The following is a 24,765-nucleotide window of genomic DNA, read 5'->3' on the forward strand; positions in this document are numbered from 1 at the left end:
GCTTAATAAAGTTTTGTGGGATGAATGAAATTCGAACAAGCCTCTTGATTTATGCCCTTAACTGTTGGATCCAGCTCGTTTCCTTTTGTGGGGTAGGAGAGGCCCCTCCCTCCCTCCAAGAGCAACGTTAGAAGTTAATGGATGGAAGGGCCTAGCATTCTGCGTGCCTGACGGGTGGGTGTTTTACAAGCGCACGTGGCATTTTCTGTGCTTGGGCCTTTCCTTCAGGTCCACCTGCTGTGCCTTAGTGCCCAGAACACGTATCTACCCTGTGTCAGGAAACACTGCCCACAAACACACGCCAGCAGAGGAAGGAGGCCGTGCCCGGGTGCGGGGACTGCAGGGCTCCTGCAAAGAAAGCTACAGGAAGGGAGCCCGGCTCAAGCCAACAGAAGCAGATGTGCTGCAAGGAACATTCTGAGAGCGAGTCTATCCAGAGTTTCAGTAACTCTCAAATATCCAAACCGGATACTGAGCCCTTGGCTTGTCACAGCAGTGAACAATGTCGTGGCTGCAAATGCAGACCGGTGCAGCCGCTCTGAGGAAGAGTGTGGAGGTTCCTCGCAAAGTTAAAGATAGAACTACCCTATGACCCAGCAAAAGCACTGCTAAGTGTTTATCCAAAGAATGCAAAAATACAGATGTACGCTGATATTTAGAGCAGCACTAGCAACAGCAGCCAAAATACAGAGGGACCCCAAATGTCCATCGACGGATGAGTGGATAAAGGTGTGGTAGAGAGAGAGAGAGAGAGAGAGAGAGAGAGAATGGAGTATTACTCGGTGATCAAAAAGAATGAAATGTTGCCGTTGGCAATGTGGATGGAACTAGGGGGTATTATGCTAAGCGAAATCAGCCAGTCAGAGAAAGACAAATATCATACGATTTCACTCATACGTGGAATTTAAGAAACACATCAGATGAACACAGGGGAAGGGAAGGAAAACTTAGGTGAAACAGAGAGGGAGGCAAACCATAAGAGACTCTTACGTGCGGAGCACAAACTGAGGGTTGCTGCAGGGGAGGTGGGCAGGGGGATGGGCTAGATGGGTGACGGGCGTCGAGGAGGGCACATGTTCTAATGAGCACTGGGTGTTGCACGTAAGTGCTGAATCACTAAATTCTACTCCTGAAACCAAGGCTGCACTGTATGCTGACTAGAATTTAAATAAAAAAATTTTCGGGGCGCCTGGGTGGCTCAGTCGGTTAAGCGTCTGACTTCGGCTCAGGTCACGATCTCGCGGTCCGTGAGTTCGAGCCCCGCGTCGGGCTCTGGGCTGATGGCTCGGAGCCTGGAGCCTGCTTCCGATTCTGTGTCTCCCTCTCTCTCTGCCCCTCCCCTGTTCATGCTCTGTCTCTTTCTGTCTCAAAAATAAATAAACGTTAAAATTTTTTTTTTTTTTAATTTTTTTCAAAAAAGAAAAGAAATGAGCAGGGTGAATTCTGCGTAAGCCCATGCATACTGTGCCCCATACGCTCGCCCGGCCTCTACTTACCGGGGTCAGTGTGGTGATGGGGACACGTCAGGGCTTCGAAGACAGACACGTGTTCCAAACCTGCCTCTACCCTTACCGTCAACTTCGCTCTGGACGTTGTAAAACTTCCTTTCCTTGTACATCAGATGAATTGGGAACAGTAATATCCGTCTTTCAGGCAGGCTTTTCTTGCATGGATCAGAACCAGGGTATACGTCTATTTTGTACACGTGCATATATATATTTGTGTGTATATATGTTTATAACACTTATGTATACACATTTATTTGTTTATATATAACTGGCAGGCCATGAGCCCTTCGTCAATAGTAGCTGTGGTCATCGTAATTAGCGGTGGTACCACTAATGACAGTGGAACAGTAGTGAGAATTAGCCCTCGAGGAACCGATTTAAGTCTGACCTGGAACACCCAGGGTTTTTTGTCGCTGTTGTTGGGTTTCTTGGTTGCGTTTTGTGTTGCTGTTTCGTTCTTTGGAGCCATCAGACCAGACTGCCTTTGTCCTCAGCATGTTTATGGGTTGCTTGCTCCTCAGAGAGCCCGCGGGTCCACTTCCAGTGAACAGGACAATGAAATGGGGGCGCCATTTTTGCTTCCACAGTCCTTGCCACCTGGGGCTGAATGTACGCGGAAAATCCCAAGGAGGATCCGCGGCCACACGTCATCTGGTAAAAGCCAAATGGGAGACCCGAGTCCGAGCACATCATTCTTCTTAAAACCTTCCGCTGGTCTTCCAGTTGTTCTCAGGACAAAGACGGAGTCCCTTCTCCAGGCCCTCCAGGCCCTTCAGATCGGGCTTTTACTCATCTCTCCGTCCTTTCTGACTCACCACACCCCAGCCACCCTGACCTTCCGGCGCTTTCTCCAGCACATGGTCTCCTCTGCCAAGAACAGGCCCCCTCTCCCAGCTCTCCGCTGCGTAACCCCTTCCGGTCCCAACGGAAATGTCATTTTTATGGAGGAAGATTTACTGAACCTCCAGACTGGACTAGGTTCCCTAAGGATCTCACGGGGACCTCTGCCCCTCTTCGTAGATATCAAATTATTATTAACTCATTATTTGTAAGATTCCATTTAAGGGTCTACCGCTAGGAGACATTAGGTTTCACGAGGGCAGTGACCTCCTTGTCCTTTCTCATGGCTGAAGCAGTCCCGGGGCTTAGCGAGGCTAGGCACAGAAACTCGCTTCATAAATATTTGTTGAATGGATAAGTGGAGCCGTGGGCGGATCCAATGCTGTTTTAGTCTAGTGGCGCCCAGTTTGGATCTCTGCAAGGTCCCTCTGGGGAATGCGGGTCGTCCTGAAAGACAGATGAACCATAAACAGTGCTGTGAATGGTAGAGGACAAATAATGTGTATTGATGGAGGCAAGGCCTTCCTATCACGCTCACAGGACTCATCAGCTCTCAGGCTACTCCATCAACAGACCGCACACAGGCACACACGCATGCACACGCTGCCAGCCGTGGGGGTGGAGGGAGGGCTTCCGGAATCCCAGCCTCAAGGCTGCCCTCACCTGAGTGCCTAGCCCTGCCCTGTCCAATGTGGATAGTCACTGGCTGGCCACAGGGGCCTATCGAGCCCTTGAGATGTGGCCAGGGTGACGAAGGAACTGATTTTTCGATGAGATTTCATTCCGTAGTTGACATTTAAATTTAAAAACCTGAACTCAGTTACTAGAAACAAATTTAAGTAGGTTTGGAACAACTTGGACGGGTGAACCTCCTTTTTCCAACTGTGAACTTTAGGAAGTCTAAACACGGATTAAGTCTTGCTTCATAAAAACGTAGCATTCCATTTGAGGCATAACCTATCCCAAATTTCAAAGACAGCGCCCCAAAAAGGAAAATTTTCTCATTAGTAACTTTTACATCAATTGTGTATTGAAAAGCTATTTTAGAAACATTAGATCAAATAAAGAGCATTACTAAGATGAACTTTGATTCTTTTCCTCCAGACTGCCTATTTAGAGAGAGAGAGAAATGAGAGAACGTGCTCCTTTCAAACCAGAGCCTGTAGGTTTGAGACGGACATCACCATCACTGTGGCCCATACTTGGAAGGAGGAGACAATGGAAGGGAGACTCTTCTTTCTCTACGTGGAAAAATCATCATATTAACACCTGAAATGGTAGACACCCGAGTCATAGGCAGGGTTATGAAGAGGGAGCACAATTTACCTTCCTGCACAGACAGCGGTAATGTTCTTTATTGAGCTATTTCCATACACGAGAGAGCAGTACATTGTGCAGAGGCTTCTGTCACACGGGGTTGCCTGCCATACCTGAAACGGAATGACGATTAGAGACCATAAATTTGTTCTTCCGAAGTACCTTCCCTCCATAGATCTTGCAAGCCTTCACTGATGCTAAGTGAGTCTTTCACGATGGGCTACAAGGTCAAAAATCTCACCTCCTTTTGGCTGCTGAGAAAGAGTGTTGTGCCTAAGGTCACAGAGCGAAGCCACCACGCCCAGGCTGGCCAGGTGCACCTGTTGGTCTGTTCACTGGACTGTTACCCCCGGCGGCTTCTCGGAAGGTGCCAGTCGGTTATTCCCAGTCCTTCCTGCTTCCCAGACTGCCAGCCTCCGCCACCCACTACCTAGACCGCAAGAGGAGTGATATTCTTCGGTAAGTGACAAAAATTTAAAAAAATGGTTTTACCGGGTCCTTTTTCAATGGAGAGCACATGGCTTAAAAGCAAACGTCAGGCAGGTAATCTTTTACTGTGTCTTTGTACGTATGATTTGGAGGTTTGCTGTTCACAATGCGGTCCGCTGATCAGCGGCACTGACGTCATCTGGGACCTTGTTACAAATGCAGAATCTCAGGCCCGACTCCAGACCTACTGAGTCAGAACGGGCACTTACACAACCTCCCCCAGGATTCACGTGCATGTTAGAGCCTGACAAGTGTCGTCTGTAGGACGTGAGTTATGTCCCGGCCTCCTCACTGTGAGCAATTGGAGGGAATCTACTGGCTCTCCCTTGTGGATGTCTGTCCTCTCCTCTCTGTCTCTCTCACTGTCTCTCTGGCACACACACATACACACACACACACACACCTGTAAAACTTCTGCAGACTTGCTTCTTTGTAAGTCTCTCCGTTTCCCTCCCTGATGACCCTGGTTTGCACATGGACAGGGGTCTTGCGATGCTCATTCGTCTTCAGTCTAACTCGCTTCATACATATTTGCTGAACGGATAAGAGGAGCCACGGGCAGATACACCACAGTGCTCCGTTCTTCCGTCGGTGGACTGGCAGAGTGGAGCAGACCCGGGGGCCTCCAGAGGCCAGGGAGGCAACCCAGCTGAGCCCAGAGAGCCTCGCTGGCTTCAGAGGAATCTAAATCTGTGTTCTTCCAGCGCACATCCGTTTGGTTTGCTTATCATACGCCATTGGAATAAAGCTTGCTTTCGCAGAGTAATACGCCATTCTCGTTTCTCCCGGAACATGGATTTACCTTTTGCCTTCCCACTTTTGATGGAAGTGGAAGGTGCAAGAAATGTTTCGTATTTCCCTGAACGCTCGTACGTAGCCAGACTGACCGCATGAACACAGCCACTGCTGGCTTCTCCGGGGAGCCAGAGCGGCTGTGCGCACACAGACGGTGTGCTGGTGGGAAGGGGGTGAGGGTCTCTGTTCCAGCCATTGTCTCCAGGCGGGAACTTGAGCCCATTTTACCGGATCCTCCCATTTCTCAAAGAGAAGCCGGAAATCTGGATTTTTATGTGAAATCTCCCATTTTTTAATGTTGGCAATTAATTCGATTTCTTTAAACATTGGGCGGGCCAAACAAAACATATCTGCAAGCCAAAATCTACACCCTCTGGACTGTGGTTTCCACGTCTCTTACAGCAAAGTCTCAAAAGAGAGCATGTTACGTGTTTCGTTCAGGGTAGCTGTCCACCCATGGTCCTTTCAAGCGGTCAGAGTGTGGAGTCTAAAAGAAGTATAGCCTGAGCCCACCCTTTCCGCAGGGACTGGGCGGCAAAAGGCCACTTCTTTTTTTTTTTATGTTTATTTATGTTTGAGAGAGAGAGAGAGAGAGAGAGAGAGAGCGGGGGAGGGGCAGAGAGAGATGGAGACACAGAATCCGAAGCAGGCTCCAGGCTCCGAGCCATCAGCACAGAGCCCGACGCGGGGCTCGAACTCACGGACCGCGAGATCCTGACCTGAGCTGAAGTCGGCCCCTCAACCGACTGAGCCACCCAGGAGCCCCCAAAAGGTCACTTCTAAAGAAGCAGTATGAGTTGGGTGGTCCCCCCAATATGTATATCACATCGGCAAATATAAGAATAGGAAATTCTGAGGGACACTAACCCACACACTTTATTAAAAGTCAGGTTTATTGGGGTATAAAGCCACCCTTTCTAGTGCACGATTCTGGGAGTTTTGAGGCGGGCACACAGTCACGTCATCGCCATCACAACCCACGTAGTTCCATCACACCCCAAATTTCCCACATGTCACCTTTGAAGACACCCCAACCCCTAAACCCTGGCAACCACTGATCGGTTCTCTGTCCCCATAGGTATGCCTTTTTTCAGAATGTCATCAAAATGGGATCGTCTAGTTTATAGCCTTTTGCGTCTGGCTTCTTTCACGTAACCTAACGCATCTGAGATTTAATCATGTTACTACACAGATCAGCAGCTCATTTCTTTTTACTGCCAACTAACTCTCCATTGTGTGGGGGAACCACAACGTGTTCCCCCCGTTTATCAAGTCAAGGACACTTGATGACTGTGAATGACAACAGCCCCTACCACCATTCATGCAGAGGCTTTAGTGAGCAAATAGTTTTAATTTCTCTCGGGTAAAACTACCTAGAAATGGGATTTTTAGGTCTTATGGTAAGCATATGCTGAACTTACTGTGAAATTGCAAAACTGTTTTCTTTTTTTTTTTTAATGTTTATTTTTTGAGAGAGAGACACACATGCACACAGACAGAGATGAGCGGGGGAGGGACTGAGAGAGATAGAGACACAGAATTGGAAGCAGGCTCCAGGCTCCGAGCTGTCAGCACAGAGCCCGACGCGGGGCTCGAACTCACGAACCCCAAGATCATGACCTGAGCTGAAGTCGGACGCTTAACCGACAGAGCCACCCAGGTGCCCCGCAAAACCATTTTCCAAACTGGCTGAACCATGCATCATTCCCAAGAGCAGTATTTGAGAGTTGTCGTTGCTCTGTATCCTCTCCAGCCCTCCCCCCCCCACCCGAGTCAGCATTTTGTTTTTGTTTTGGCCCTTTCTGATAGGTGTGTGGTTACACGCCCATTTTTGACGAATTGTGCCACACATGTAGCTCTTCCTCGTCATCTGTGGCCTCAGCACAAACAACCAAATATTCTATCTGCTGTAACGTCTTCTCCCTGCACGAATTGACCCACCCCTCATCAGCACCCTCGCATGTGTCATAAGGTAAGTGACTTTTAATTCCACCAGACTCGAATCCCCCTGATGTGACTTAGGGCCATTCTGCTCCTGAGCCCCTGAGAGGTCGTGGACAACGGCCAAGAAAAAAAAAAAGGCGACTTTGAATCGGTCTTGCACGGGTTAAAAGTCATTGCGACACCAAAGGCAAACATAAAAGAAATGGTCGTATTCGGGTTACATATTAACGGGGTTTGGTCGGACGGGAGCTGAGGCAGTTGCAGAAAACACTGCGCCCCTTATCACTGTCGGCCGCCCTCTGTACCTGCCCTGGACTTGACTGGATTCACAAGAGATCTTTTGAAAAGATGCAGGGAAGGGAAGCAGCCCACGTTTCCTGGCAGTAAATTTAAAAGGTTGCTCGAGCATTCCAGAGATTTTCACTCGACATTCCTCTGGCTGACACCTCCACGATCTGCCAGCCCTTAAAAACTGGTGTTTTGTACGTCTTATTCTCACAAACATCTTGGAAGATACCCTCCTCCCTGCGGCCACGTCGGGCAGAGCCAGCTTTTTCCATTTTCTAAAGCCGCGACAGCACCACGCTGCTTGATTCGTGCAGTGATAAACAAAGAGGCAAAGGTGTCCGTTTCTGATGGGTCCCCTCACCCCAACCCCCCTCAAGGGCACCAGAACTGAAAAATGTGAAGTTACAACAGTCTGGGATAGGAGGCCATGGGGGGTGAAATTGCTGTATTATGACAATATCCTTCAGTGTTTCGGTAACTAAACCCTCTTAATGACATCCTAGGGAGACCAGCTTAATATTGAATTCTAACCTCGATGTTTTGGGTCTGGGCTGAGAAAAATAACCCGCTCCCCAGAATCACTGAGAATTGATGGGGGTCGTCAGGCTGGTGAGTCAACTGTGATTGAAACATAGGTGTGGAATGGTATATATGTGGCTCTTTTCTGATGCGAGGCCGTGTTTGGCTCACGATGTCTAAAATAATGGGGCTGGCAAAGCGACAAGACCAGGAAGATTCAGAGAACGAAGGCTTCTGAGGCATCGACGTCTACGGTAGGTCCCGTGCACTTTTGAAGATACAAGGAACTTTCAAATAAGCTGGGAGTTCAACGAAAGAGAGCACCCAAGGTGGAATGCTCGAGATTTGTGAGGATGAAGAGAAAACAAGTGTGCGGGAACAGCATCTCAAATCCAGGACAAAGGATATGGTTACAGCAGAGGAGCCACGAAGCAAGAGTTAAGCTGAAGGGGACAGTCGAGGTCACAGGGCCTCTTATCATGACCGGAGACCAGAGCACCCATCTTGGCATGGTCGTTCCTCAGTCATATCCCGTGACAGGACAACAAAGCCAGTGGTCAAGATTTGAGTGGATTGAAGAATCAAGGCCACAAGAAGAGCCCTGTTGTAGAACTGAGCCTGAATCCTACGGTAATATTTTTTCAGAGTTTGATTATTGCCAACCTAACTTCACTAGGGGGACAAGAGGATTTACCGTACAAAGTGCAAGCACGTGGGGGCGCCTGGGTGGCTCCGTTGGTTAAGAGTCCCACTTTGGCTCAGGTCATGATCTCGCGGTCCGTGAGTTCGAGCCCCACGTCCGGCTCTGTGCTAAACAGCTCCGAGCCTGGAGCCTGCTTTAGCTTCTGTGTCTCCCTCTCTCTTCTCCTCCCCCACTCATGCTCTGTCTCTCTCACTCTCGAAAATGAATTAATGTTAAAAAAAATTTTTTTTTTAAGCGCAAGCACGTGAAATGGACGGTAGATGCTTTGTCGGTGGATTCTAACCTCTGCCCCACCAAGCCGTGAGATTCAGTGGAGACCCACACGGAAGAAAAGAGAGAGAGGGGGGCCAAATGTGTGGGTTCCTGAGATCCTTACCCTCGCGTCTACCAGGAAAAGCTCCGCTTGATCTCTTTCCAATGTTGAAGCCTCTGTCTAACGTTGTATCCTAAAAAAAGTAGGTTCTGCTGATGAAAAAAGGCTGAAAAGCAATGTGCCAAGAGGCGGCTGTGCCGGCCGGGGCGGGATGTTGCGGGAGAAATGAGAGAAATCGGACCGGGAGTCCCGGGCAGGGAGTCTTTGAGACAGAAGCACTACAGATTTTTCTGAGCAAAGCCACACACTGAAAAGAGAAAGTAGTCCTCTCCCTGAGTTCCTTCATGTTAGGGGGCTCACGTAATTTATTATCCTCATTGGAACACTTTTGCGAAGGAAGTGGGGTTCCATGAAAATGTATGGGTGGATACTGAGGCCTCGTCAGCTCTGGCTGCCCTGGGTGAACCAGAATGCCAGGTCATCCGAATTAGCTGCTGGCCATGTTGACTCAGGCCCCAGTGGGAAAGATAGACCTATTTCTAAGGAAGTCATCAGTGTGAGTTGTCACATCGAGTAAAGGAGACAGTTCCAGTAGGGAAGTTACCCAATGTACACAATTGGATTGACCCTACATATCGAGGCTGGCTTGCTTGCTTGCTTTTCCACTATACTGGGAGAAGAGAGAGAAAACCTTCCATCATATTAATCTCATTCCTTTACCTTATAGGCCCTCTCCTCTTCTGACACTGAAGGCAGAGAGAGTGGGTTACTGGAGTCCGTCCCACTGAAGTCACAAAAATGACCAGAAAACTTGGCTTGTGTGCCACGGCTCATGGACAGTGCCCAGGAGGAGATTTGGTGATATCTCCAGAGGCCACGAATGCTGCTCTGAATGTGGACCTGCGCGTCCGTGCCCCTCCTCTTCACCACCGTTGGCCACCCCCGTACCCCCAAAGCCGTTCAGATTCTGTTTGGTGATAGTTAACACGTCTAACCACTTCTCCGAAAGACCAACAAGAGGAAACCACCAGCGAGAGAGAAAGTCAGCTTGTTACAAGTTCTGGCCAACTCACACCTTGTGTTTGTTCACAGAGTCTGCCAGAAAGTTCCCTCCTGACAGCCTAATTTACAACTTTCCTTGAGCTGCCAAATCATCACCCAACAGACTTCTCCTATAACTCCTGCTCTGCTACCCGACTATGGCCTCCTCGCAGAGCATTAAACAAAAGCACTCAGACCCAGCACAAGGGTGACCCACATCAGGCACAAATAATCTACCTGTCACTCACCCACCACACTTGGCAATTGGCAACAATAACGTGGGCGGCCAAGTAATTACAGCAGGGAAGTTGGAAGACGAAATTTATGAGTCTCAATCTAAATGCTTGGCATGCTGTCTCACTAGAAAACTGAGCTCCTCATGGTCAAGAACAGAGAACTGTGAAAAGTGGGTAGATTAAGGGCTCTGAGCTACATATCGAGGGTCTCATCATTGTCAAAACAAATATTTTATTTAGCATACATGCTTACACCTCCTGGCCCTCCAGCGGTTCCTGGATCTCTCCCTGAGGGATATGCAAACAAGGGAGGAATAATAAAAACCAACAAGCTACCAGCATCAGGACCAAACCCCGACGCAGATCACATTGCCAGCAAGACTTACGTGGTGACCATCTCCACGTGGTAGAAGTGGGCTTGACCTCTATCTGCTCCCTGCTGGCTTTCTATATTTTCCAAATTTTCTACTATAAACACATATGCCCTTGATAATCAGAAAAACACAAACGTCGAGAGAAAAACGTCATGGAATCAGGATCCAAATGCAAGTCTGTCTGACGATGAAGCCAGAGTCCTTCCCCCTACTCCTCACTACTGCCTCTCACCCGTGTCCACCTTGGACACCCTTACGTATTTTATTCTTATTTAATAAACAAGTGAATAGAGCTGGATGTGTGCCAGGTACCTTTCTAAGACTCTTAAATGTATTAACCTGCTGAAACCTCACACCATGCTGTGATGTGGGCACTTTCATATTCTCATTCTACAGCTGCGAAAACGAAGGCACAGAAAGCTTAGGCAACTTGCCCAAGGTGACACAGCTGTGAGCAGCAAAACTGGGATTCTTCTCCAGGCAGCCTGTCTCCAGAGTCAGTGCTCTCCATTGCTCGGTTAAGCTGCCTCCACCTTCTCCTACTCAAGGTAGATCCTCTCTGGTCTGCATATCCTTTTCCAGCCTGGCCAGGCCCCCACCACCCATGTTAGTGTCCAAGTCGGACGGTCAGGCCAAAGGAGCATCTTTATGAAGAAAGTGGCCGGGCGCCTGGGTGTCTCAGTGGACTGAGTGTCTGACTCTTGATTTCGGCTCAGGTTGTGATCTCACGGTCATGAGACTGAGCCCTGCGTCGGGCTCTGAGCTGAGTGTAGAGCCTGCTTGGGATTCTCTCTCTCCCTGTCTCTCTCTCTCCATCTGCCTCTCTATCTCTCTCAAAATAAACAAACATTAAAAAAGATAGAGAGAGGGAGAATGGCTCCAGCCTCGAAGCCTCGGATGGTCAGTGTCCATGACGACAAGGAATAAAAGATGTGAGGATCCCACTCCCTTAAAAAATAACCACAGAATCATTTTTCTCATCTCCCCAGGCACACATTTACATTAAGGTCCTTGAAAATGTTTTTGCCTCCTTGGTTTGTCCCTGGTCTTCTCCTCCTCTTAGACTTTACCTCCTCAGCCAACCACTCCCCCATCACACACACGTCATCGACATCTCCATAAAGGGAGTTGTCCATGCTGGGCCAGACTGTTGACCTCTCTGGACCCCAGATTTTCATCTGAAAATTCAGGGGTTTGCACTGAGGGTCTCCGATTAGGGTGCCACCTGGCATTTGCAGTTTGTAAGTTATGTCCGCATCCGTCACATCATTTTATCCTCAACGACCCCGGACAATGGATGCAAAGGTATGCTGTCCTCAGTTTCCCAGGGAGGGCACTGACGGTTCTCTGCAACAGAGAGAGAAACCCAGATATCCCAGTGAGAAGCCTACAACTCCTTCCTCTTCATCCCCAACAGATCTAAGGGTCCTTTCAAGCTCACGGTCTGTGCTTGTATGCCTGCCTCGCGGGGCCCTGTCCCCATCGGGGCGTGCTGTCTGTACATTGGAGCCAGCTGCTGCAGAATGCTGGCCACCTGGGACATTCGAGAGGCTCGCGTGCTACCTGAAGAATGCGGTGATGAAGTGTTCCCTTTAATCCTCACCTTCGTGGGTCTGGCACTTCAGAGCCAGTCACTGAGAGCACGGAATCTGGTCCGGGTTTTCTGCAAGCCGCATCTGGCTGGCCTTTCCCCAGCCTGTTCCTTCCCTCCACAGCTGGTCGCCTGCCTGCCCAGGCGGGCACGTGGGGGCGGGCGGTGGGGGTGCCGAAGAATTTTCTGGATTCTGCATCGGCTCACCCTCTGGCTTCCATTTGTCTCTTTAGACAGATCTGACATGGTATTTACATGCGTGTCGTGCCATGGGTCTCAAACTTCCTTCCAGAAGATCCTTGCCTACATAGCAGTGCTGTTGGCTGGAGGGAGGGGTGGGGAAGCTGGTATGATTCAGGGTGCATAGAAACCAGGTAAGCACAAAGGTTCATAACTCACACAGAGCTTGGGGCCAAAAATGTGTACCCTGAGTAGCGTAAAGATGTACCCCACCTGCCTGAAACAGTCCTGACTGACACCTGCTCCCAGTTGTCATTTTTAATAGCAGCCTCTTTCACCCGATCAAATGTTTCCTGGTTTGCACAATAAATTATATGCATACCCTGTCTATGATGTGACATCGAGGGCTGCCAAGTTATAGAATCTCCAAGCCAAAAGGCACGCTGAAGAGCTGTAGACTCAGGGACCCATCCAGGGCTCAGAATCCCCTTCTGAAACATCGTGACAGAATTAAAGCACTATTGAGCAGTCCGTTCAGACCCACAGCTTCATAAAGGTTTTCAAGTCACTTCATAGGTGTCTGTTGTGTCTCCAAAGCTCACAGCATGGGAAGACCTCATCAATGTGGTCGGAAAGAAAGGTGCCCGAATAACTCGGTCACGGATGAGGCAGGGACATTGGTAGAGAGAAGGAAGGCACCAGAATTTCTGAGTGCTCGTTGTGTGCCTTCCACCGTGCCAAGAGGTTTGCCCTCCAGTATATGCATGTGGGAAGCGATGCTGAGAAAGACACGTAGGAAGGCTAAGTAAACCACCCCGGATCCCAAGAGCTAGCATCGGCCGGGCTGGGACTCGAACCCCAGCACATTGTCCCTGTTAGAGCCTGTGGCCGCCCTGTTGTGTCCTCCCCCCATCTCCTTTCTGCTCTGGTGCTCAAAGTGGCAAGAAAAAAGCGTGTGGCTGGCCCTCACCTCTTATGCCAGGCGGCCTGGCAATTCCCAAAGAACACACTCTTCAAAGAGGGGCTGAAGGGGCCCCTGGGCGGCTCAGTCAGTTAAGCCTCTGACTTAAGCTCGGGTCATGATCTCGCAGTTCGTGAGTTCGAGCCCCGCGTCGGGCTCTGTGTTGACAGCTCAGAGCCAGATTCCGTGTCTCCCTCTCTCTCTGCCCCTCCCCTGCTCACGCTCTGTCTCTGTCTCTCTCTCTCTCTCAAAAGTAAACGTTAAGAAACAAAAAACACACAAAAAAAAGAGAGAGAGACTGAAGAAATTATGTTACAATCTACTCCCAGCTTACAAGTAAGTGTCCCCTTTCATCGCAGTGACGAAACGGTACTTAAGGGACCTGGTCCCCGGTGGTGAACGTGGTTACCCCGTGGTCTTAGCGTTCTCTTTCCTTCTGAGGAAAAGGCAGGGGTTGAGAGAAAGGAGGCCATTTCGAGCTGCTCCTTGGCCCTAGAGTGTCAGTGCCGTGGCCCCATTTCCTGCTTGAGCTATCACTTCAGACCAGCTGTCTTCTTCTGGAAGATACTCGAGGGGCCCTCAGGGGCTCCCGGGACTGGCGGGAGGGAGCCCCAAAAGGCCCGGGTCAAATGACGAAGCATTTCTCGCGCCCTGTGTCCCGGGAGGCGCTTGCAGCCGGGGCAGGTGCGAGGCCAAAGCACCCTCGGGCCGCCTGCTGCAGCCACAGATGATGGGAGACCGACATCCCCCCCGGAAATAATGTCTGAGGGAACAGGAGGGGATTCGAGAGCGAACCAGCGCTCTTAACTTAACAGACATGGGTGCACTGCCCATTGTGCGCTCGGGCCCCACACCGAGTCCACAAACAACGCAGCGTGCCTCCCCCACGGTGTTGAGCAAGACACGTTTGCTTCCGGCCGTGACCGAGCAGACCCCCCGCGGACCCTGCGTGTCTTATCTCCCGGTCCTGTGCGCAGAGGTGCGGCCTGGTGGGAAAGGGCGGAGCGCTCAGCGACCTTGGTCATGCCCTTTAGCCCCACCTGGGTATCAGGTGCCACGTCCCAAAGTCAGACCTTGTAGCAGTATATGGCGAAGACGTCTCACGTCGTGTCGTAATGATTCGATGCGTGGCTATCACCTGAAACCCAGTATTTTCACGGAGTTTTACGGCTTACGGCAGGCTAGGTAAAAATAGGGAGTCAGGTTCTTTTCAGAAGTAAGCAAATAACAGGAGAGGTGGAACTGTGGCAAAGGTTGATTCAGAGAAGTGACGTTTTCAAGCCTGAGATAATGCGAGTGAAAATGAAAATGCGTGTGGTCCGTAGAGAGAGAAGAGGTTCTAATCACCCCTCAGTGGTGTTTCCTCCCTCATGCACCCAAACCATGACCAATTAGGCACCCGTCTCTTTTTTTTAATGTTTACTTATTTATTTTTGAGGGACAGACAGAGAGAGAGAGAGAGAGAGAAAACACACGCGGGGGAAGGGCAAGAGAGGAGACATAGAATCCAAAGCAGGCTCCAGGCTCTGAGCTGCCAGCACAGAGCCCGACACAGGGCTTGAACCCGCGAACCGTGAAATGATAACCTGAGCCTAAGTCAGACACTTAACCGACTGAGCCTCCCAGGAGCCCCCAGGCACCTGTCTTCTAACTCACACTGCTCCGATGGCCCATGCCCTTCGCATGTGATGCCGTGGGGAGCCTGGCAAAGGGTGAGACCTAGTGCCTGATCTGAAGAGAGGATAACTGAGGGGGGAAGAGAAAAGACGAGCACAGAAATAACTGTAAAATGGGATAAGCCCCAAAGAAGAGGGACAAAGTCCCCATAGAAGGTGCTCAAAGGATAGATAAGTCAGGCCAGCTTGGGCGTGGGGGGGGTGGAGGGGTCAAGAAAGACTTCATGGAGATTTGAGATGGTGCTTCAGAAAAGCCAGAGAGACACGGCAGAATTTCAATGACAGAGAGGAAGGGACGGGGGAGGGGGACACGGGAGAGACATTCCAGAGAAGGACAAACACTTGAGCAATGGCAGAGGGACCAGGAAGTGGTGTGAGGGTAGAAAGTCCCTTCCGTGTGGCCGAGAAGTCGAATGGAAGTCTGGCAGAGGGTCAGACGAGGCTAGGGTACAAGCAGCCTTGAAGAGCAGACTAGAGATATTCTGCTTCATGGGGCGGGAACGGGGGGCGGGGGGGTTGGGGGGGGCGCCGGGTCTGCGCTGGAAGAGACGGAGCCTGGAAATGGGCCACGGGCACAGGTTCCTGCCACCCCATCCCCGGTTACTGTGATGGCCTCGGAGAAGTGTAACCGAAGTGTGGGTCGGAGGGGTCAACATGATGGCTTTGCAGACAGACTCTCTGGGACCTGGGAAGTGATGAAGGGGAGACATGAATGGGGAAGATCCAAGGACCCCTGGACCACCAGACCCCCTCCTGTCCCTCTGGTGCACATTAGTAACACATTAATTCCATTATATTGTATATTACAATACAATTCTGCTACATCGTATTTCATTTTACTGTAACAAATATTGCAGTCTACAATTACATGGATACATTCTAGAACTACATTATCTATGTGCATATACGCGTATGTATAGTGGATAAAACAAGTCATATAATACGGTATACATTACATAGAATGGACCATGGCCGTTTGGTACATTTCGTCTTGAGTTTTCGCTCGGCTTACACCTGCATGTATACATCCACAGATACCGAGTCACCCGGTTTCCCTTCCAAAATAAGGATCATCCCCTTGGTCTTCCCCGTTTACTTCCCCCGGGTCTCTTCTTCTCTCTTCTTCTCTTGAGGCTTCTAGGGGCCCCTAAGGCATTTTTATTTGTATTATGTCACTTATAAATGTTTGGCTTGGCCGACAACATCAGGGTATATGTATGACACATGCACACAGATACAGATACAGAGATACAGACAGAGAATCTAAAGATATATATATCTATATATCTATAGACAATGTGTGTTGTAAAAATAAATTATATTTTAAATTATATATTTATATTTTTAACATATATGTTGTTTTTTATTTGAGAGAGAGAGTGTGTGCACACGTGAGCAGGGTAGAGGGACAGAGAGAGAGAGAGAATGTTCAACAGGCTCCATGCCCAACACGGAGCCTGAGCAGGGCTTGATCCCCCCCCCCCGCCCCCCGCCCCCCCCGGGATCACGATCCGAGCCGATATCAAGCCTTGGATGCTCAACCGACTGAGCCACCCAGGCGCCCTATGTTTAACATACATAGTTAAAACAAACTTTGCAGATGTGACTAAAGTGCCAGACCTTGAGAAGGGAAGACGATCCTGGATCATTCGGGTGGGCCCAACCCAGCCGCACGAACCCTCAGAAGTGGAGAGCCACTCTTTTTGTCCAGCTGGGGTCAGAGAGAGACAGACCGACAACAACAGAGGGTCGTGAAGATGCGACGCTTGGAGAGGTTTTGGGGATGGAGAGGCTTTGGGGCAGCCTCCACGTTGGAGAAGGCAAGGGAGCCAAATCTCCGCCAGGTCCCCCGGAAGGAACTCAGCCAGAAGACCCTCAAAAACTATGTCGCCTGCCTCACCTACCTCATCCACGCCCTAGCTGCGTGGCTCACGGCCTGAGAAAGTTACTGCGACTCTCTGAGTCTCGTTGGCCTCCACGGAAATGGGGGTGATGCCTTGTCACGGAAGGTCAGGGGGCTCCCTCAGGTGTCAGATCGATCACCCCTTGCTTCTCACGCGCAGGCCAGTGGATAGGAAGTGTCGGTGTTTCTGCCGGAGCAGAACGCGTAACTTTACCACACCACGTCCCTTTTCTGCTCAACACCTTCCAGAGGCTCCCCTTCTTACTCACAGGGAGCCTACAGACTTCCCCTGTTCTCAAGGCCCTCGTGACACTATCTGGCCCCATTTCCTCTCTGACCGTGTCACCCTCTACTCTCCCCGCCGCTGACTTTGCTCCAGTCACTCCGGCCGCCTTGCTGTTGCCGGGGCACAGCAGGCAGCTTCCAGCCTTGGGCATTTGCACCTGCTGTTTGCCTAAAATCGTCATCCTTAGTATCCACATGGATTTCTCCCTTAACCCCTTCACGTCTTCACTGCAAATATTACCTTCCTTTTGAACCTTCCCTGAGAACCAACTTACAACTGCAGCACCCCCAACCCAGCGCCCCTCACACCCTCTTCTGGGCTCCTCCGTAGTAATCGGGCCTTCTAACACGACACAAATTTTATCTGTTCTGTTTGCTCGGTTTTCTCCGTTGGAACGTAAGCTCCCACGAGGGCTCCTTTTAGAGGCGGCAATAGGTGATCCATCAATACGTTTGAATGAATAAACAGCTATCTAATCAGGAAATAACTATCAGCATCATCTCCCACTAAAGACCTCTCCTTTCGGTTACAAATGGAAAAGGAAGCCAGAAGGATGGTAATCAACTTGCCCTTGAATGAGGAAGCCGCAGCTCAGAGCGAGTCCTTGACTGATCTCGCTGAGCCCAGCCCTCCCAAGGGAGGTGTGGAAATGTGGTCCAGGGTCTCCGGCCCCGGCCCTGGTGTCCCAGACAGAGAGAGCTGGCCTTCCCATTTCCCCGTCCTTCCTGGTTTCGGCCTCTAAAAACCGGAAGGACATTTTGTCTCAGGTTTTCAGCACTGGCAGGCCCAGGACGGAGCAGGAAGTGTGGAGGCGTGCGAAAATGGAGAGAGAAGAAGAATTAAGCTCACTGCACGTAGAGGGCTATAAGACTTCCTCTGTAGCCGGTCACAGCACACGGGGCTCCACGTATCTTCACTGCGCGAAGCGGACGCGATTGTTGGCCCGCATTCCACAGCACATTCTGTGCCCAGCAGAAGACGGACGGGCTGAGACTCGCGCCCGAGTGAGCTCACCCTCCGCGGTGGCGGACCGTTGGAAAGACGAACTCAGCTCATCTTCTCCCTCCGCGGTGTCCATGCTGAGCGGACGGGAGATTGAAGAAGGTCCCCAGGCGAGTCCCGATCTCCGAGGAACAGTGTGCAGGGCTCATGGCAAGCTTTCGAATCGGGCCAGCAGAGACCTCTTGGGCCAACGGACACTTCCTTAAGGAAGGAGTGTGTTTACTTCATTCCCCAGCACTTAGCCAGTGCCCGTTCCCCTCAACAAATCCTTGTTCCCTAAAATAACCACAGCCTCAGAGCCTCCGTAAAATGGGATCATAAAGCCCGCCTCATGAAGCCGGGCGATGAGGATATGCTGTCAAGCCTCTAAGGTCTTACCCAGTGCCTGGCACGTGATAAGCATCCGTGTAAATGAACTGTCCCTTTGGTCACTGGAGGTGATGTGATGGTGGAGGAGGTCTAGTTAGCTCTGGATACATTCTAGCCCGTCCCTAAATCCCTAGTTGTCCAATCCAGAAATTTGGACTAAGCATGGGCTTGACGAGGTGAACATCAGGGCGATCCACTTCTCTTAGAAAAGCCTTGTTCTGGGGCGTCTGGGTGGCGCAGTCGGTTAAGCGGCCGACTTCGGCTCGGGTCACGATCTCGCGGTCCGTGGGTTCGAGCCCCGCGTCGGGCTCTGTGCTGACGGCTCAGAGCCTGGAGCCTGTTTCGGATTCTGTGTCTCCCTCTCTCTCTGACCCTCCCCCGTTCATGCTCTGTCTCTCTCTGTCTCAAAAATAAATAAAACGTTAAAAAAGTTTTTTTAAAAAAAGAAAAGCCTTGTTCAACTGGAGCCAAGGCTCTAGAAGGGGAAGGATGCGTTTCTGTATCCCAGGCCTCCAGGGCGCCTGGTGGCAGAGGTGACACAGCAGGAGTGCACACGGCCCAGCCTGGTTCAAGGTCCCTCCCTCCCTGCGGCCAGGCACGGCCCCCGGAAGGGCACCAGGTTCCACTGTACCTGACAAATGGACGTATCAGAGCAAAGGCAGGCAATTGGAACATTTTCCCAGCCTTCCCTCTGTTAGGTTTTCAAAGCTGAAAACGAATAAAAATTAAAAAAGAAATGCTAAATGTCCCTCCCCTTAACTACACATCCGCATACGAGACCCAGCTAAACTACCCTTGAAGCACACCTGCCCATCTCCTCAGCAGGTCCAAGGACCACCTGCCGATGTGCGGGGCTTCGGTAAAGACCTAAGACCTTTCTAGAAGCGAGATGCTCTAGGATCCCCCGAAAGCTTGGGAGGTTCAGCTCGGAATCTGCTTGGCTAAGAGGGGTGGGTCTCACGCCCGCAAGCTGAACCGTCCCTTTTTGGAAAAGCGCGCTCTTTCTCACACTTCTCACTACGATAATAACACAAAGGAGACCTCTTCCAGAAATAAAAGCAAAGGGGCTTGCTCAGCACCAACGATGCTTGCAACAGAGGTCTGTGAAAATAAGATCTGAATCAGATAGGCAGCCGTGGGTGCGATAATCATTTCAGAAGTGCTTACTGACAGAGGTGGGCTTTCTTCCACAATCGCAGGGGGACTTGGGGGATGTCTCTCAAAGAAACAGAAAACGTAATGACTCAAATGATTTCAAGTTATTGTCGCCACCACTGGGTTTAGTCAGGCGTGTCGCCTTTTTCTTAGTGTAGACACTCAGCTTTAAATTAACCACTCTGATAAACAGCAGCGACTTGGTTACGAATGGTAGTGGGCCCTCTTGACTTTTTTTTTTTTTTTTTTTTTTTTTTTTGGAAATGTGTTGGAGCGGACTCCTGAGTTCCGCTCCTTTAAGTCAGCAGCTGTGCCCCACTGTCCTTCTGTGAAGCCCCCAGAGCTGTGGGGGAAGACAGACGTTCCGGGAATGGCTTGAGGCACCAGGGTACAATCTTCCCACAAGGCAGGCAGCTGAGGACCTACTATGTGTTGCTCCAGATATGGGGGCGTGGTGGGGTGAACGAGGAATAGGGTCCAGAAGACGCGTGTCAGAGGGCTCTACCCAAGCAGATACAAGCACTGAAATAGGATAAGCGTGGTAAGCAAAGCAGGGGGAGTGTGCACCCACTTCCTGGAGGTGACAGTCAGCCCACATCTTTAAAGACGACTAGGAATCTGCCAGAGAAATGACGGAACGGCAGGCCAGATCCACATCTGGGACTTTGCTTTATTAAGAAAAACCGCTTCGGGGCGGCGGGGGCGGGGGTGGGGGGGCTCAGTCGGTTGAGCCTCCCACTGTCGACCTCAGCTCAGGTCAGGCTCTCCCGGTTCGTGGGACGGAGACCCACGTCAGGCTCCGCGTTGGGCCTGCAGCCTGCTTGGGAGTCTCTCTCCCCCTCTCTCTCTTCCCCTCCCCTGCTTGCCCTCTCTCTCTCTCTCTCAAAAAAAAATTAATAATAATAATTAATTAACTAGGTTTTTAAAACTTAAAAAAAAAAGCTTCCTGAGCCACACAGGAGGACCCACAGTTGCCTTCGAAAGGGTACAGAGCACCCCTCGTTCAGAGGTCTTTAAGTGATCCTTCTAGAGCAAGAGATAATTTTTCTCGGTTGTCTCTTACGTAAGCCTTCCGGTCAGCTACATCTGAGGCCATCGGTGGTACAGTGGGAGTCACAGAAAGGACGTGTGAACACCGCAGGAACTGTGGTCTACACAAGCTGAGTCCAACCCTGCCCCCTACCTTAGGTTTGAAATTGAGAAACCCAGAGACGGCCACAGCCCTAGGCCGCTGTGTGCAAAAAATGGGAACTGTCACTCACCGGGTCCCTCCCCCTGTGTGTAACCAGAATCATCGGCCTCTATAGATTTGGGAACCAAAGCGGCTTGACCATTGTGCACGTAAGCCGTCTGCATTGGTCCAGAGGAGACCCAGTGAGCAACAATTCAATTTAGAGTTCACTGAACCCTCTGGTTTGGGAAGGAAATTGCTGGTAATCAATTGCAGCAAGCACACAGGCTCAGGGCCAGGAAGAGAAAAATCACTTTAATGGGCAAAGCAGATGTTGCTAAATTCATTGCAAAAGTGAGATGGGCATAGAGCCAGGCCTTGCATGAGAGATGCTGATCTGTTCTTCCGAATGAAGAAAACAGAGACACTTCAAAAGGGGGGGTTCTACAAGGGAAGCCAGAGGTCTGTGTCCCCGTTAGATTGAATAAAAGAGAATGCACTGGGGTGCTCAGGTCTCCCGTACGATTACGGGACTTCGAGCTGTTAACATCTCGTAAGGACTTTAAGCAAATCCAGAATACCGGCTCAAAAACTGCCTGGGCGGTCTTTATTCTGTTCCAGGGCGACCACGTGCGTGGCGTGGAAAACTAGCACTTTAGCATCACCCCCGTTTCTTCCATCGAAGAGTTGGCTCCACCATCGAGAGACGGTATATGGCATGGGGCAAAGCTCTTAATCTCCCTCAGTCTCAGTTTTATCCGCTGTGAAATGGGCCTAATCTCGCTTACCACGAGAGCAGCTGTGCGGATTCGAGATAACGTCTGTAAAGAACAGTGGGGAAGCAACGTAAGCAACGGCGTGTTTTCCCAACCACGACGAGACCGGTGCCACGGGGACGTGGGACGGCGGGCTCCTGATGGCATGGCGAGGTAGGGGGAGGCCGAGTTTCAGGTGAGGAATCAACCGGCTTAGCCACCGCCTCTCAGCGATGGATTACATCGCGGGCCAAGTGTTTCCGTGTATGTGTAGGCAGCTAAAATATTTGTCAAGCACGTACGAGTTTAGAGAGAGCAACCTCAGGGCCCAGGAAGGGCACCTAGTGCACTTGGGATGTTCATATGAAGTAGCTCCCGATGCAAGCCCTCAAGAGAAACGGTGGGGTCCGATTCCCCAACTCTGAGACGTTCCTTCCTTATCGAATTCCTACCCGTCCTTCCAGGGTCTTCGAAGGCGAGCCAGAGCCCCTCTCCGGAGCATCATCCCAGATTCCCGTGGACCGCAACATTTCTACTTATTCAGACACTCTCCCAGTTTTTGTCACCTGCCCTAAATCCTTCGTGGAACAAGATAGGTTTCATGTTAAACGTGTTCATGGAAACCTTGAAATGCAACCTGCTCGATTCTTTGGCCCTGTCCTAGCAAATTGCCCTCCGTTGCTCTTTGCCTGGATCGAGTGGGTCTCTCCCGAATAGTGTGTAACTTCCTGAGGTTCGGAGATGGATCCTGAACCGGTTAAAATCTCCAAACCGGAAGGCAGAGGACGCCACTACTCACCTCGCTCTGTGACCTTGAGCCGTTTCCCAGCCTTTGCGAGCCTGGGTTTCCTTGTGTGTGAGTTACAGTGCCTTCCCCCTCAGTCCCGTGCGAGGACTCACAAGATCAGTCCTGCCAAGTGCTTAGTGCTACCGTGTCGGTGGACTGGGAGCCGTGACTGTCCTAAAACGTCTTCAGCCGGAACGCCAACCCGCACGCACGTCCCCCGACGTCTCCAAACCTCAGGTGTCCCCATAAAGCGGCCACTCTTCGGAAAGCCGTGCCCCGCTAACAGCGTGTTTGCAAGTGGCCGTCGGCTTTCGAACGTTCCCGAGAAGTTAGCAAAGGCGCTGAGGGACTTTGGCGGCTAATTTCTGGGGGCTGGTGCGGGGAGGATGTTTACCAGAGCACAAAGGCCAGGTCCTGAGCAGAGAACATTTTGGCCCAGATAGATCCCGGAGAAGGCATTTTTTTGCCAAGCGCAGTCTCCATTCCCAGGTCCTGAAGTCAGCGTTAGAAGCTAAACAAACCTTCCCGGGTTCACATGTGTTTACTTTTGGCAAAATGCAACTTCCCGTTTGAGAGGAAAAGGGCAGTAAAGCTTCCTATAGCCTCCTCGGACATAAGGTCTCTCCTCAAAACAACTGATACGTTAAGCGTAAATGAATCAACCGTACACACTGAGAATCTCCCGTCCCCTCAAAACGTTCACGTTTGAAAGGGGGAACACGCTCGACAAAACCAAAACAAATATTTTTTCAACTGCTGGCCCATGAGGATTGTTTAGGCCATTTCTTCTTCTGAGAGCAAGAAAAACAGACCTCAGGAGGGAGCCAAGTTACATGTGCTGTGTCAGAAAAGTCACTCCAACACGCTTGGGGGTTGAGATTTCTCTTACGCAGAAAGTCAGAAAGTTTAAGTTCCCACAGCCACTCAAACCACATTCCCCAGCCTGAATACAGAACAACTCGGTCTTTCATTATATGACTCTGTCCCCAGCCACAGCCCGTAGGGCCCCGAATTCCCTTGGATGGTCCCATGCCCTGCACTTGGGGTTCGAAAACTGACTGACTGCTCTTCACAAATCTACCATCACCTTTTACAAGGACCCTAGAGAACTTCTCCTGCGTATGTGAGCGGGGGAGGGGAGGGGGGTGGCTTTCTGCGATTTTTATAGCATCTAGCGAAGTTAGCGTAGACTTTGAGCTTGTTTATAAGCCAAGAGCTCTCTACGTGTCTTGGGTCTTTTTGTCATGAAATATTAAATTTGTGGGGGCGCCTGGGTGGCTCAGTCGGTTGAGCGTCCAACTTGGGCTCAGGTCATGATCTCAACGTTCGTGGGTTCGAGCCCCGAGTCCAGCTCTGTGCTGACAGCTCGGAGACGGCAGCCTGCTTTGGATTCTGCGTCTCCCTCTCTCTCTGTCCCTCCCCCTCTTGCTCTCTCTCTCTCTCTCTCTCTCTCAAAAATAAACATTAAAAAAATATTTTTATTATTAAATTTGTAAAGGATCTTAAATCATCTGGTCAACCGCCCCCTGTCTACCCATATGCAGACACATAATAATAGATATGAAAAACAGAGGTCTGGAGAAGTCTCCTCCCTAGGTTCCAAGCTTCTTGCTCCTCTGGGCAAGAACCATTGAACTTATCCTTGTGTTCTCCAACACGGAACCACGAACACAGTAAGGGCTCAGGAAGAAAGTGTCAAATGAGCAAGTCAGAGAGCTGTGCTAAGTCTACAGAATCAGGAAGAGAACACGGGCATCCTGACTCTGGTCCTCCGTGCTCCCCACACCCCTACCTCTTGTGTAAGCTCCTTGAGGGCTGCGGAGGAAATGACTTACAGTTCTTTTTGACCGGCCTTTCCCAAGCACCGAACTTTGCAAGCACTCGGTGAGAATATTTTGAATGAGTAAAGGAAGTACTGACTGATTCAGCAGAGGAAAGCAATTACGTGGCTGAGGTAGCTGAAGAGGGTCCCCCTGGCTTGCAACGGTTCGACTGAGGATTTTTGGACTTTATGGGTGGTGTGAACACAAGACACATCCACTAGACGCGGCACTTTCAATTTTGAACTTGAATCTTTTCCAGAGCTGGCCGGACAATATGCAGCGTCGTCCTCTCCCGCGGTGGGGCCGCAGCCTCCAGGCAGCCCGCCGTCCCGAGGGTCCACGACCGACACGCTGACGACCATCCCGCACCCGCACGGCCGTCCCGGTTCTCACCGCAGCACAGCTCTCCGTCAGTCACATGAGGCCGTCGGCACAGTGTTATCCGACGGGCTCTGTGTTATGTGGGTCTGTGCACCTGCCGGCTAACGGAAGTGTGCCGAGCGCGGAAGGGTAAGGTCGGCTCGGCTGAGCTGTGAGGTGCCGTGGGTCAGGTGTATTAATGCATTTTCAACGTCTAGTATTTTCAACTTTCAGTGGGTTTATCAGGAGGTAGCCCCCTCGTAAGTCAACGAAGATCTGTATGTATCATTATTTTCTTTTCTCTTATTTTCTTTTCTCTTATTTCACTTCACTTCATCTCCTTTTCTTTTTATATTATTTTCTCACACTTTATTTTCTT

The 24,765-nt window shown here is 50.6% G+C and overlaps 1 long non-coding RNA gene across 2 annotated transcripts; it reads right to left on the reverse strand.

Moving 5' to 3' along the window:
* Positions 1 to 1,451: 1,451 nt before the first annotated feature.
* On the reverse strand, positions 1,452 to 18,733 carry LOC132685545 (uncharacterized). 2 transcript variants are annotated; one of them, XR_009613165.3, is made up of 8 exons: positions 16,680 to 18,733; positions 16,396 to 16,486; positions 15,732 to 15,922; positions 12,521 to 15,460; positions 11,971 to 12,281; positions 3,907 to 11,714; positions 3,675 to 3,778; positions 1,452 to 2,795 (listed from the first exon to the last, which is right to left on the reverse strand). It is a non-coding gene; the product is annotated as an uncharacterized LOC132685545 (long non-coding RNA). The 2 variants fall into 2 exon arrangements; XR_009613164.3 differs by having other exon boundaries at positions 11,971 to 15,460.
* Positions 18,734 to 24,765: the final 6,032 nt, after the last annotated feature.

The sequence above is a fragment of the Panthera onca genome, chromosome D2 (assembly GCF_046562875.1).
Source record: "Panthera onca isolate mPanOnc1 chromosome D2, mPanOnc1 haplotype 2, whole genome shotgun sequence".
Classification (NCBI taxonomy): Eukaryota; Metazoa; Chordata; class Mammalia; order Carnivora; family Felidae; genus Panthera; species Panthera onca.